Below are 12,366 nucleotides of genomic sequence, written 5' to 3'. Positions count from 1 at the left end.
CTTACCCAGAACCCTGTCCACATCCTCGGGAGTCACAGGATCAAACTCCTCCCAGGTAACATTCTCAAGACCTGCCCTCGTCTCCTCCCGTGGACTCATCCAGTCGGAGTCCAAGCCATCCCGAATCCGAGCGATTTTATCGTGCAGGAATTGCACAAAATCCTCAGCTCGACCCTGCAAGGGATCTTCCCGCACTCCCCCCCGGAGGAGGGAGTGGGTCACCCTAAACAAGGCGGCTGGGCGGTTCTCTGCAGATGCGATAAAAGCGGAAAAGTGGTTAGACTTTGCCGCTTTTATCGCCACTAGGTAGGTCTTGATATAAGACCTCACCTGTGTCCGGTCGGAATCGGATTGACTAGTCCTCCAAATGCTCTCTAGGCGTCTTTTCCGACGCTTCATCTCTCTCAGCTCCTCAGGGAACCAAGGAGCCAGTTGAGATCGGCATCGGGTCAGAGGCCGCAAAGGCACGACGCGGTCCAAAGCTCCAGCGGCCGCCCTTTCCCAGGCGGCCACCAGCTCTTCAGTCGAGTCGTGTGTTAGGGTCTCAGGGCACGGCCCAAGCTCTGTCAGGAACCTTTCGGGTTCCATCAGGCGCCTGGGACGGAACCATCTAGTTGGCTCCGTCTCCCTGCGGCGGGGGACAGCGGTAGGAAAGTCTAGTTGGAGGAGCGAATGATCTGTCCATGACAAGGGTTTAATATCTAGGTCCCCTCTACCAAGATCATTCAACCACTGACCAGAGACAAAAATCAGGTCCAGAGTGTGTCCCCCTATGTGAGTTGGGCCTTGAACTAACTGGGTCAGGTCCATGGCCGTCATGGAAGCCATGAACTCCCGAGCCGCCTCTGACGCCTCACCCGCGGATGGAAGGTTGAAATCCCCCATGACGATAAGTCTGGGGGTATCAACCGCCACCCCGGCAATGACGTCGAGTAGCTCGGGCAGGGTCGCTGCCTCGTGGCAGGGAGCCAGGTACGTAGTCAGCAGACCCATCTGCACCCCACGGCCCCACTTTACACAGAGGGACTCACATCCGGCTATCTGAGGAACAGTGGTCTCCCTCGGACAAAGACTTTCCCTAATAATCACCGCCACTCCCCCACCCCTCCCCTGGGCCCTTGGCTGATGAAATGCATGGAAACCTGGCGGGCACATCTCAACGAGGGGGACCCCCCCTCCTGGCCCAACCAGGTCTCCGTAATACCTGCCAGGTCCGCACCCCCCTCCGAAATAAGATCACAAATGAGGGGGGCTTTATTAACCACCGACCTGGCATTACACAACATCAGCCGCGGACCCAGGGCCTGAGACTCTACACAACCCAGGACACGAGTCACGCATCAGGGGCCAGAGTGCGCAATCGCTCGTAAACAGCGTATGTGCACCCCCGACACTTGATATGGCCCCCTGCGTCCGTCATACCTGCCCCTCCCACTCATTATTTCAATTTCACAGCCCTTCCTGTCATCCCCCTGCTTCCTGGTTAAATTCCCTTTCGCGACCCTCCTGCTGCAACTAATCGACCCATCATCCCGCTCAGTCGCTATCTGGACCCCCCCAGGTCCACTTTTACAACCCCCCCTCCCTCCCGGGTCCCCTTAAAAAATTTTTTAAAAAATTTACCTAAAAAACCCCTCAACCCCCTCTTCGCTACATGCCATCTCTCGGGGTTCCAAAGCCCGTCATCAAGATAGGCCCTCGATAATGTGGAGGGCCAGGCCTGCGAGAGGGGGGAGTCTCGCAGCGCAAGAAGGTCGGCTTTTTGGAGCATCAACCGAACCAAAGATGGGAAAAAGGCCAGTCCAGGGGTCTATCATAGTCCAAAGGGATAACTGAACATAAAGATCACAAAGTGTCCATTTGTAGAGCTGGACTCCACTGTCCTCTCACGACAGGGAGAAAGTCCAATGTTCTTTTTCTCCAACGGAGGCTAATAGCTAACCGTCCTCTCACGACGGCCGGTCCCGTTACAAGAGGTTAACGGGAACAATGTTCTATCCTCCCCGTTGGGATACAAAAATCTCTCAGTTCTTTCAAATGGTGTTCAGTCTCTCCTACCAGCGAGGGCATGAGTGGAACATAGTGGGGGGGGGATGCGCCTTCATAGACAAAAACTTAGCCCCAGGTTTCATCCAACCAGCCAGACCCAAATTGGCTGCCCTGGTGTTGTTCCGGGAAAAGAAAGGTGGGTCTATTCCAGGGTTTCAAAACCCGTTGCTACTGGTTCACTTGTGGGTGTGCACACATTTGTGCGACATTTCTGCGCATGCACAGAAGCATCCAGGTGGATGGGCGGAGCCTCCCACCACCACCACCAGTTTGCCCGAACCAGGGTGAACCTGTAGCAACCCACCACTGATGTCTTCGCTTATGCATGGATTATAGGGGTCTGAATGCAGTGTGCATGGAAAATGTGTACCCTCTTCTTCTTATGAGGGACATTCTGGCCCACTTGTCCAAGGGAAAAATCTTTTCTAAGCTAGACCTGTGTGAAGCCTATTACAAGGTCAGAATTAAAGAAGGGGACAAGTGGAAAACAATGTTCAACTGCCCCTTGGGGTGTTTTCAATTTAACGTGCTCCCCTTTGGACTGCAAGGAGCCCCTGCCATGTTCATGCAGCTGATAAATGAAGTGCTCCATGAGCACCTCTACAACAGAGTTCTGGTGTACCTTGACAACATATTGATCTACACGGAAACCAAATTGCAGCATGTGAAGCTTGTCCACATGGTCTTAAACAAACTCTGTGCTGCAAAGCTATATGCCAAACTTTCCAAGTGTGAGTTCCACAAAGAGAAAATAGATTATTTAGGCTACTGCATCTCCCACAAAGAAGTAGAAATGGACCTTGAAAAGGTGTGGGCAGTAATTGAATGGGCCCTTCCCTGCACCCGAAAGCAACTACAAAGCTTCCTCGGTTTTGCCAATTTCTATAAGCAATTCATCCCAGCTTTTACCCAGATTGCACTGTCTATTACTAATTTACTAAAACCAAAGGGGAAGAAAGCCAAAACCTGGTCAGCCCATAAAATGGACCATGAAATGCCAAGTGGCAGTCGAAGGATTAAAGAGACTTTTTTTCCGCCAAGCCGGTACTAAATCACCTGGACCCAGAATGACCCTTCATCATCCAGGATTCCAGGCGGATGCCAGTAATGTGGCAGTTGGGGCTGTCCTACTCCAGGAAAATGAGCAGGAGAAATTTCAGCCCTGTGCATACATCTTGAAAAAATTAACATACACAGAGCAACAATGGGCAATGTGGGAAAAAGAAGCCTATGCTGCCTGCTGGGCCCTCCTCACTTGGCACCATTTCCTGGAAGGGAGTAAGATTCCATTCCAGGTGTAGACTGATCATAAAAACCTTGAAGCATTCAAAACTCTGAGGAAGTTGTGCCCCAAACAAGCACATTTGGTCCAATATTTCCAATGCTTCAATTCCACCCTCCAATATATCTCAGAGGGAAAAAACTTCCTGGGAGACACTTAGTCAAGGCTGACACAATACAATAGCAACAAACAAGAGATAGTTAGGCCTCTACTCCCAGCATCACAATTAACAGCAGGAGGGATTACTAGGGTGCAAGCGAGGGGAGTCTGTCCCCCCCAGACAGTGCCACCACCCAGGCTTTTGAACAGGTGTTGGCTGACGACAAGGGGTTCTTGAACCACAAGGACTCGTGTTCAATGAAAGAAGGCTGGCCATGGATGGGGGGAAAACTATAAGATTAAAGCTTATGCAAGCCTGCCATGACTCCAAGGCATCAGGGCACTTCAGATTCGTAAAGACAATTTTGGTGGCCATCCCTCAAAAAGGACATTGAAAGCTATTATACCCGCTGCTCTATTTCTGCAGCAAACAAGAGAGAGCAAGGGAAAACTCCTGGCCTACTACAGCCGTAGCTTAACCTTCAGCATCCTGGAGAGAGATTTCCATGGACACTATCATAGAATTGCCCAAAAGTGCAGGAAACAATGTCATTTGGGTAGTGACGGACCTGTTCTCAAAACAGGTCCACTTCATCCCATGTCAGAAGATTCCTACATCCAAAGTCCTAGCCAAAATGTTTCTGCACCATATATATCATTTGCATGGTGCCCTGCAAAGGATAATCTCAGACGATGGGATTCAGTTCATCTCAAAGTTCTGGAGGGCATTCCTGGCCCTCCTCGGGCCTGATCAGGGGCTGAGTTTGAGTCACCATCCTCAAACGAAAGGTGGATCAGAACACACAAACTCAGTTCTGGAACAATACAGTACCTAAGATGCTTCATACACTATCAGCAGGACAACTGGACTGACCTCCAGATCTACTCTAGCATGTGGCTCACCCTTTTCCGGGTGGCCACAGGCCAAGACTTTAATCCAATGCCAAAACTTCCAGCTGAGGACCCCAGCATACCCGCCCTAAAAGAGTGGATAAAACAATTATAAAACATGTGGCCAGCAGTAAGAAAAGCATTAGAGGAAAGAAACTGGGATAAAAATTTTCCCAATCATACACATTATAAAACCAGTCACGGTAGAGCTTCAGCTGCCAAAAGCATTAAGACAAGTACACCCAGTGTTTCATTGCAGCCTCCTGAAATAATCTCCCCCATCAGACCTAAAGCAGTCACACCGCCACAGCCCATTATGGTTGAAGGCAAACAGCACTTTGAGATTAAAGAAAACCTTGATTCAAGAAAATACCATGGCATGACCCACTATCTAGCACCTTAGAAAAACCTGCCCTGAAAATGAGTGGGTACATAAAAAACATGTTAGAGTTCCTAAAACACTTTCATTCCCAATATCCACATAAACAAAATGACGTTTGTATTCTCTCCCTCCCCCTCCTTTGTTTTTCCTTCCACTTGGACTTCTCCCCCTAGGGGGGCAGTATGTCAGGTCCCCATAGATCCCTATGGGGATGTTGCCATTCTTGTGGGAGGGCGCTTGGGTGCCATTTTATAACCTTTTCCTGTTTCTGGTGTTTCCTTTACTTTGATGTACCTTCTTGGGAATGGGAGGGGAGAGGGATAAACCTAAGGCCATCTGTTTTGTCTCAGCCTTGGAGAAATGAGCAGGCAGTGCCTGAGAACAACTTCTTATCATCTTCTCAGCTCAACATTCTCACAACAACTTCACATCTGTGAATTGGTTCACCTCAGACTGAACAGAGGGGAGGGGTTTCTACAACTTTTAACCTAAAGGTTTTGAGCAAGAACTTCAGATCCTGCCTTATTCTTCCTCCTATCACTATCTCCCAATAAAAGTTCCTTTTGAAATGCTACCAGTTTCAAGAGTTCTGCTTTCTTGAGGTGGTAGGAGAGGCAAGACCACATTGTTAAATCAGGGGTTTTCAACCCCTGGTCCACAGACCAATACTGATCGGTCTGTGGCCGGTTAGGAATGGGGCCCCGCAGCTGGAAGTGAGCTGAAAGTGTTCCACCTCCAGGCATGCAGTGAATCCTGCAAGGGTGGGGCTGGGGCAGGAAAGCAGTGGGGCAGAAGCCATCTTGCTCAGTGCAAAAGTTCCCCATGAGGTTCACTTGCAACTGGCTTGCCACTCCTGGGCTCTGTGTCTTTCCTTGCTGGGCTCCATTTGGGCTCCTTCCTTGCTGGGCTCCATTGAGCTTCAACTTGCATTTTTCACTTTTGATGCCTCATGTGTTTTGGTGACATCCTGCCTGCTTCTTGCAGTCTGCTTTGATATGTGTGATTCAGGGGTGGGTTCTACTTACCTCTACTACCGGTTCGCAATGGGGCTGTGCATGCACACTTGCTTTGCTCACACACACGCATGCTCTTTTGTGCATGCGCAGGAGCTTCTGCGCATGCGCAGAAGCATTCTGATGACGTCGGGGTCGGTGGGCGGAGCTTCCCACCGGTTTTACTACCAGTTCTATAGAACTGGTGCGAACTGGTGGCAACCCACCACTGGTGTGATTGTCATGTGTGTGTGTGATTGTCGTGTGTGTGCGTGTGTGTTTAAAAGGCTTTCTCTGCTTGGAAACCAAGCCTTTGCAAACTGAGGGGGCTGCACACTTCAAGTTTCTTTGCAAAGTGGCATTGGTCTATGTAGAGTTGGTTTGTTCTCTCTCCATCTCCCTCCCTCCCTCCCTCCCACCCACTCTCTCTCTCTCTCTCTCTCTCTCTCTCTCTCTCTCTCTCTCTCTCTCTCTCTCTCTCTCTCTCTGTCTGTCTGTCTGTCTCTGTCTTCCTTCCCACTTTCTTAGAAACAGAAATTCACTGGTATACTCTGGAAGGGAAACACAATAATGAGCCATTGAAAAGTTCAGGCAATGCTCATTCATGCCTCTTTCTGCTTCCCTGGGTCTTTGATTGGGGGTTTCTTTTGGAACATAAGCAGGGAGACTCTTCAAATGAAGATTTCTCTGTGTCTTCTGATTTTCCCCTGGAGCAAAAGAAAGCCTCTTCTAGTGAAGGCTTCCCTGTGTGTCATCCTTATACTCCCCCCCCCTTTCCCTTCCCTCCACTGTGGAAAAGTTATCTTCCATGAAACTGGTCCCTGGTGCCAAAAAGGTTGGGGACTACTGGTTTACATTCAATAGGATACATAATATAAGTGCAATGTGTCAATTATTATTATTATTATTATTATTATTATTATTATTATTATTATTATTATTATATAATTGTTTATTATTATTATTTATTATTTAAGTTATTGTTATTAAATAATGATTAGGTTATATGGGCATAATGATAAGTCCTACCTTGATTGGTAAATCTCTATGAAGCTTTAGAAAATACAATTTACACAATAAGTATTATTTTACTTACTTCTAAGGTGCCATTCTGTTACACTGAGATAACATTACATTTGTCTGCACAATGGTAACCACCTTGTATCATATTGCTAGAGACCTCTTGTGTTTACAGAAAAAGAAAGAAAGAAAGAAAGAAAGAAAGAAAGAAAGAAAGAAAGAAAGAAAGAAAGAAAGATTGTTTTGATAGGTTACAGATGTTTTACCATTTTAGACTTGTTGAATAGGCCCGCTCAGCATGATTCACAGAGATGCTGAAAATCAGGTCAGCAAAAGAAAATGTCAAGATGTTTCAAATGCAAGACTGAATTAAAGTGCTGTTCCAAAGAGGGTCACTGACCTGTCTGTAGTATCAGATTCTGAAATGTTTTAGGTGGCAGCTTTGGGAAGTGTACAATAAACTTGTATATCCCATTGATGCCAGTGGGTGATACAGCCGCAGCAGCATTAGAAGGTTAAGTAATTAGTGACCTTGTTTGCCCTGCCCTAGTTATAATAAATAGTGGATGCTGTTGTTTAATTTTATTAATTTTGCATGTTATGTACAAAGCTCTTTCTTTTCATTTTTGCAAAACCAATAGCAATCCCACTGTCACTATTCCTCATAGAATAAGAAAATAAATATGGTTTATATTTGTGGAAATTCTATAGACATTTAAAGTACATAAATATAGGCATTCAAAATATATAAATTAGAGGATAGGATCCCATAGAATTGGATATAATCCCTTTCTCCCTCACATGCTTTTACCATATATTTTGGATTGTGTTAACACTGCAAAAATGAGGCAGAAAATCTATCAGAAATAATTTGTACTGCCCAAGCAATTCTATTAAATGCTTAGCTACTTCTCAGTCAGGCCAACTCATAAGACTGATACAGTGACCCAGTACCTTTTACAGCATTCCTGAACTATTTGAAAAATAAGAATGGTATAAATATTTCAAGCAAATTCATTGATTCAAAATATCTCAAGTGAAAATTCCCCATTTAACTAATTCTGTGATAATAACAAGATAAAAGAATGTTCTCATACATAGAGATGATCTGGTATGTTGCTAATCTATCTCTGTTCTTTTGCCTTGGTTTGTAGATAGAGTACAAGCAAATGATTAAGTATTCTCTTCACTAAGCAGCTGTTTTATTTTATTTAGGAGTTCAAAGAAACATGTAACTCAAATTAAAACAGCTGAACGTGTAAGGATGTCTTTGCTAGAATCATAAAGGTGTGATACAGGCAGCAGGTAATCTGTTTAATGGGTGGGGTTTCTCCTAATTAGAGTGCAAAGACACTCTAATCTTAATATATAATTTCCTCTGACCAAGGATTTTCATGAGTAAATTGCTATGGGAAGAAATGCTCCTGCTATGGGAAGAAATGCTTTAAGGAGCAGTTTAGATTTTCAGAGTTATGTTTTCTTGGGCCAAAAGTAGATCAAAGCTTCAAATTAATATTCATGGTCAGAAACCCCATATAATATGTTTAATGAAGTGATCAGAACAGAGATCACTGTGGCCAAATTACCTCAGAAAAAGTCTAGAAATGGCCACATCTACTGAAACATCTGAAGGTTGTGATGAGATCCTGTACAATCAGTTTACCAATAAGATTTAATAACACGTACCTCTCCCCATAGTATACTTCTGCTCCCAGATCCGTAAAGTGACTCTATAATGATTCTATCTTTGTCAGGATTCAACTTCATTTTGCAGCATTTTCCATCACAAGGTATATTCGCTAAGGGAACACTTGACATTCAATTAATTTTCCATTTAGGTTCAAGAAAATTAGCCAAATTAATGAATGGCCAATAAGATCTAAGCAACTTTTCTGTATCAATAATGTCATTACTTGGAGAGGTCCTTCCCTGAATTCAAAGCCTCCATAAGGAACTATTTACCTCTCCCTTCCCAGTTGACAATGCCTCCTGTCACATAGTGTTGTTCCCTAGTTGGAATATCAAATAAATGGTTAGGAAGGATGAAGCAGGGAAAATGTAAATTAAGCACTGACAGTTCATTTTCACAGCTTGTATTGTATTCATCACTATGTATAAAACTCCTGTCAGAGCTGCTTTGTGAGTCATGGATTCCATGAATTTACATTGTGCATGACCTCTGACACTTGGGCATTTATCTGGTTAGATGAGCTGGCAGCATGATAGCTTTAGAGTCAGCATTTAGTTCTGATGTGTGATTCTGGTGATCTCTCTAAAATAGCAAGCAAGATTAGAGGCAGCACTCTTGATTGCTTAGTATAGTGGGAAATTGCAACCAAGGGAGATTTCAGTGGTCCCGGACAGCCTTTCTAAACAAATTCCAGTGGCCGTTGAACTTGTTGGGAGATATTTGGTAAGACTCTTTAGCTCTTTGTTGGCCATTCTAAAGATAAGCCAGTTTTTCTGCAGGCCCACAAAATTATACTTGTAAGTATAATTCAATATGGTTTTTTCCCCTCTTAGTGTACATGGGCAGGTAAGTCAGATGCTAGATAAGGACCTGCAGAGTGTTCTGCAGAGCATGTGGGATAGTGAGACAGAAGACAAGGATTCCCATGAAAAGAAGGCAACTATCAATTTCCATGTGAAATATAAAGCTACAGTATTTATTTCTTGGAATTATCTAATACTGAAAGATAGTTTAGAATGGAGAAAAATTGAAATTGTTCATTGTATGTTCTTATGAACGAAGGCAAATATGTATGTTATTTTCATGGTCAAAGGAGAGAATCTGGAATTTCTCTGAGGTTGTTCCCAACCTTACAGGCTTTTAAGAAGGCAATTAAGTCCTGGCTCTTTCCCTGAATCTTGGGGTCAGGAAGAGTTTAGTCCCCAGATGATGAAGATTTAAATTCTAGGTCATTTTTTAATTATTTTGTAATGTTTTAATGAAATATTATTTTTGTATTAATTCTCTATGGTTTTCTTTCTTTTATTTTGTACACCAGTTAGAGTAACATGGTTTAGGTTGAACAACCATATAAATGCTTTAATAAAAATAAATAATATATAATAGAGGAATAAAGGTCAGATATATCAGCCGTGATTTCATCTTAGAATTTAGCTTCAGCCTATTCTGTCCCATCCAGATCCTTCGTTCTGCTGTGCTCTCTCTCTGCAAAGAAAGCCCCTTTCTCCTGGTTATTGAACAGCATTTTCCTTTGGCTACAGTTCCTCAGTCCATCGTTCATCCAGCAAAATTGTCAAGCTCCTCATCTGAGTCTGAGTTCACCAGGACAATGTGTGAAGTCAACAGGTGGTAGAGCTCCTACTCTCCAATTTTTTGGAGTTTACATACCAGAAGGAATCCCAGATAATATAGCCAATGTTGCATTTTTTTTAATTTGATTTATATGCCGCCCTTCTCCGGAGACTCAGGGCGGTTTACAATGCAATTGTTATCATATTGGACCACAAAGACCTAAACTGGCCACAGGAGAGGCCGGCTGAGGCGAGGAGTTCCTGGGAGGGAGAAGGGCGAGCTGCATGGTGATTCAGCCAGTTTGCTGAACTGCACACAAAGTTAACAACCGGTTTGGTAGAACTGATGTGAAATGGCTGAATCCCACCACTATCTTTGCTTATGATTCTGTCTCTGCAGGAAGGTCAGAGGGCTATACACTATAGACACTATCTCCATTTGCACTTAGGCCCTTCAACAGACAGGTTTTCAAAAAGTTTAGATGGGCATTTGTAATCTAATGGTTGACCTTTGGTTGACAATCTTTAATTTTATTTTTAGTATGGCAGACATTGTGGCTCAAGCAGTGAGAATTTTACTATAGTGAGGAGCATACCCCTGACAATGATATATCCCATGATGTTGTTCTGGTAGAATGACATCTGCCAGTGAAATGAATTCTTGTTTCTCCAATCTGCTCTGTGGCATTTTGAGATCCTTCCTCCTCATGGTTGAAGGAGGTAGAGAGTAAGAGTAAAATGAGAAGATATCCCATTTCTCAAACAGAAGCCACTTCACAATCTTACAGTAGCTGTATTACTCATCTAGTTTTGTTGACTCCTTTCACCATCCTCAACCCTTGAAATGTATTGAAATATTAATTTCCCCACTAACACTGCTTTCTTCAAGCCTCATTCATCTAAAGCTATCACAATATTTGATCAATTGTTGATGGATTTGTGCTTTATCAATCCCTGAAGAAAAGATGCTCTAGAAATTGAGATTGGAAAAATTGAGAGAAGATCATGGAGATTAAATGAAAATTTGTTTAGATATGAAAAAAATATAATAGAACTTAAGAAGCAGATGAAAGAATTTTTTGAAATTAATTTGAACAAGGGTACCCCTATTGAAATTGTCTGGGATGCAAGTAAAGCGTATATGAGAGGGGTACTCATTCATATGAACTCTAAACATAAACTGAATAGACAAAAGAAAAGATTAGAAATTGAAGCAGAAATAAAGAAAAAAGAACAGTTACTTATCAAAAATCCAGCAGATGAAAGAATACGTGGTGCTATAAAACTTTTGAAAGATCAATTCCAAATGCTTATGGTGGATCAAGTTGCAATAAATTTACAATATGCAAAGCATAATACATTCTGTAATGCCAATAAACCGGGCAGATGGCTGGCTCATACATTAAGGAAGAAACAGAGTATGTGGACTATCGATATTGGAGGGAAAGAAATTTATCAACAAAAATTAATTAAAGAAGCTTTTGTAGATTATTATACTAAACTATATGCTAAAGATGATATACAGAATGGACTTATAGAAAAATATCTAGAAAATAAAAGAGTTACAAAAGTTACTAATCAACAAAAGGAAAGAATGAATCACCCTATAACAGTGGAGGAAATAATTGCAGCAATTAAACAACTGAAAACTGCTAAAGCTCCGGGAACAGATGGCTTGACTGCAGTGTTTTATAAAACTTTGCAAGCAGAAATGGTGGAACAACTTAGAGACTTATTTTGTAACATACAACAAGGGGGTAAAATACCCCCATCATGGAAAACAGCTTATATTTCTTTGATACCAAAAGAGCAAGCAGGTCCTAAAAAACCGGAGAACTATAGACCAATATCTCTTCTGAATAATGATTATAAAATTTATGCAAAAGTACTAGCCAACAGGTTGATGCCAGTAATTCAAGAGGTGATTCATGATGATCAAGCGGGATTTATAGAGGGTAGATATATGAAGGACAATGTAAGGCAAGTTATAGATTTATTGGAATATCTTGAGAAGAATAAACAGATCCCTGCAGTGCTGGTTTTTTTGGATGCGGAGAAAGCCTTTGACAGAGTGGATTGGAACTTTCTATTAAAGACTTTAAAAAAAATGGACTTTGGGGATCAATTTATACAAGCGGTTTCAGCAATTTACCAAGAGCAAAAGGCACAGATTATTATTAATGGAAATTTAACAACAGATTTTAATATTGAAAAAGGAACAAGACAAGGTTGTCCGTTATCCCCTATGTTATTTATTTTAACACTAGAAGTCTTGTTGAATACAATACGGGATTCAAACAGCTTAAAAGGTATAGTGATAAGGCAAGAGGATTACAGAATAAGGGCATTTGCAGATGACCTGGTTGTTACCCTTTCACAGCCGATGGAAT

The 12,366-nt window shown here is 42.9% G+C and overlaps 1 long non-coding RNA gene across 2 annotated transcripts in view; it reads right to left on the bottom strand.

Moving 5' to 3' along the window:
• The window catches only part of LOC132710541 (uncharacterized), a 45,733-nt gene extending 36,946 nt beyond the window's left edge, over nucleotides 1-8,787 (bottom strand). The window contains exon 1 of one of the 2 annotated variants that reach the window (XR_015728990.1): nucleotides 8,402-8,787. This is a non-coding gene — a long non-coding RNA (uncharacterized LOC132710541). The remainder of the gene's footprint in view (nucleotides 1-8,401) is intronic. The other variant, XR_015728991.1, reaches the window with a different exon arrangement.
• Nucleotides 8,788-12,366: the final 3,579 nt, after the last annotated feature.

The sequence above is a fragment of the Pantherophis guttatus genome, chromosome 7, assembly GCF_059756535.1.
Source record: "Pantherophis guttatus breed Tessera chromosome 7, ASM5975653v1, whole genome shotgun sequence".
NCBI classification, from domain to species: domain Eukaryota; kingdom Metazoa; phylum Chordata; class Lepidosauria; order Squamata; family Colubridae; genus Pantherophis; species Pantherophis guttatus.
The sequence above is the reverse complement of the archived record's forward strand: the minus strand, read 5'-3'. Positions and strand labels throughout refer to the sequence as shown.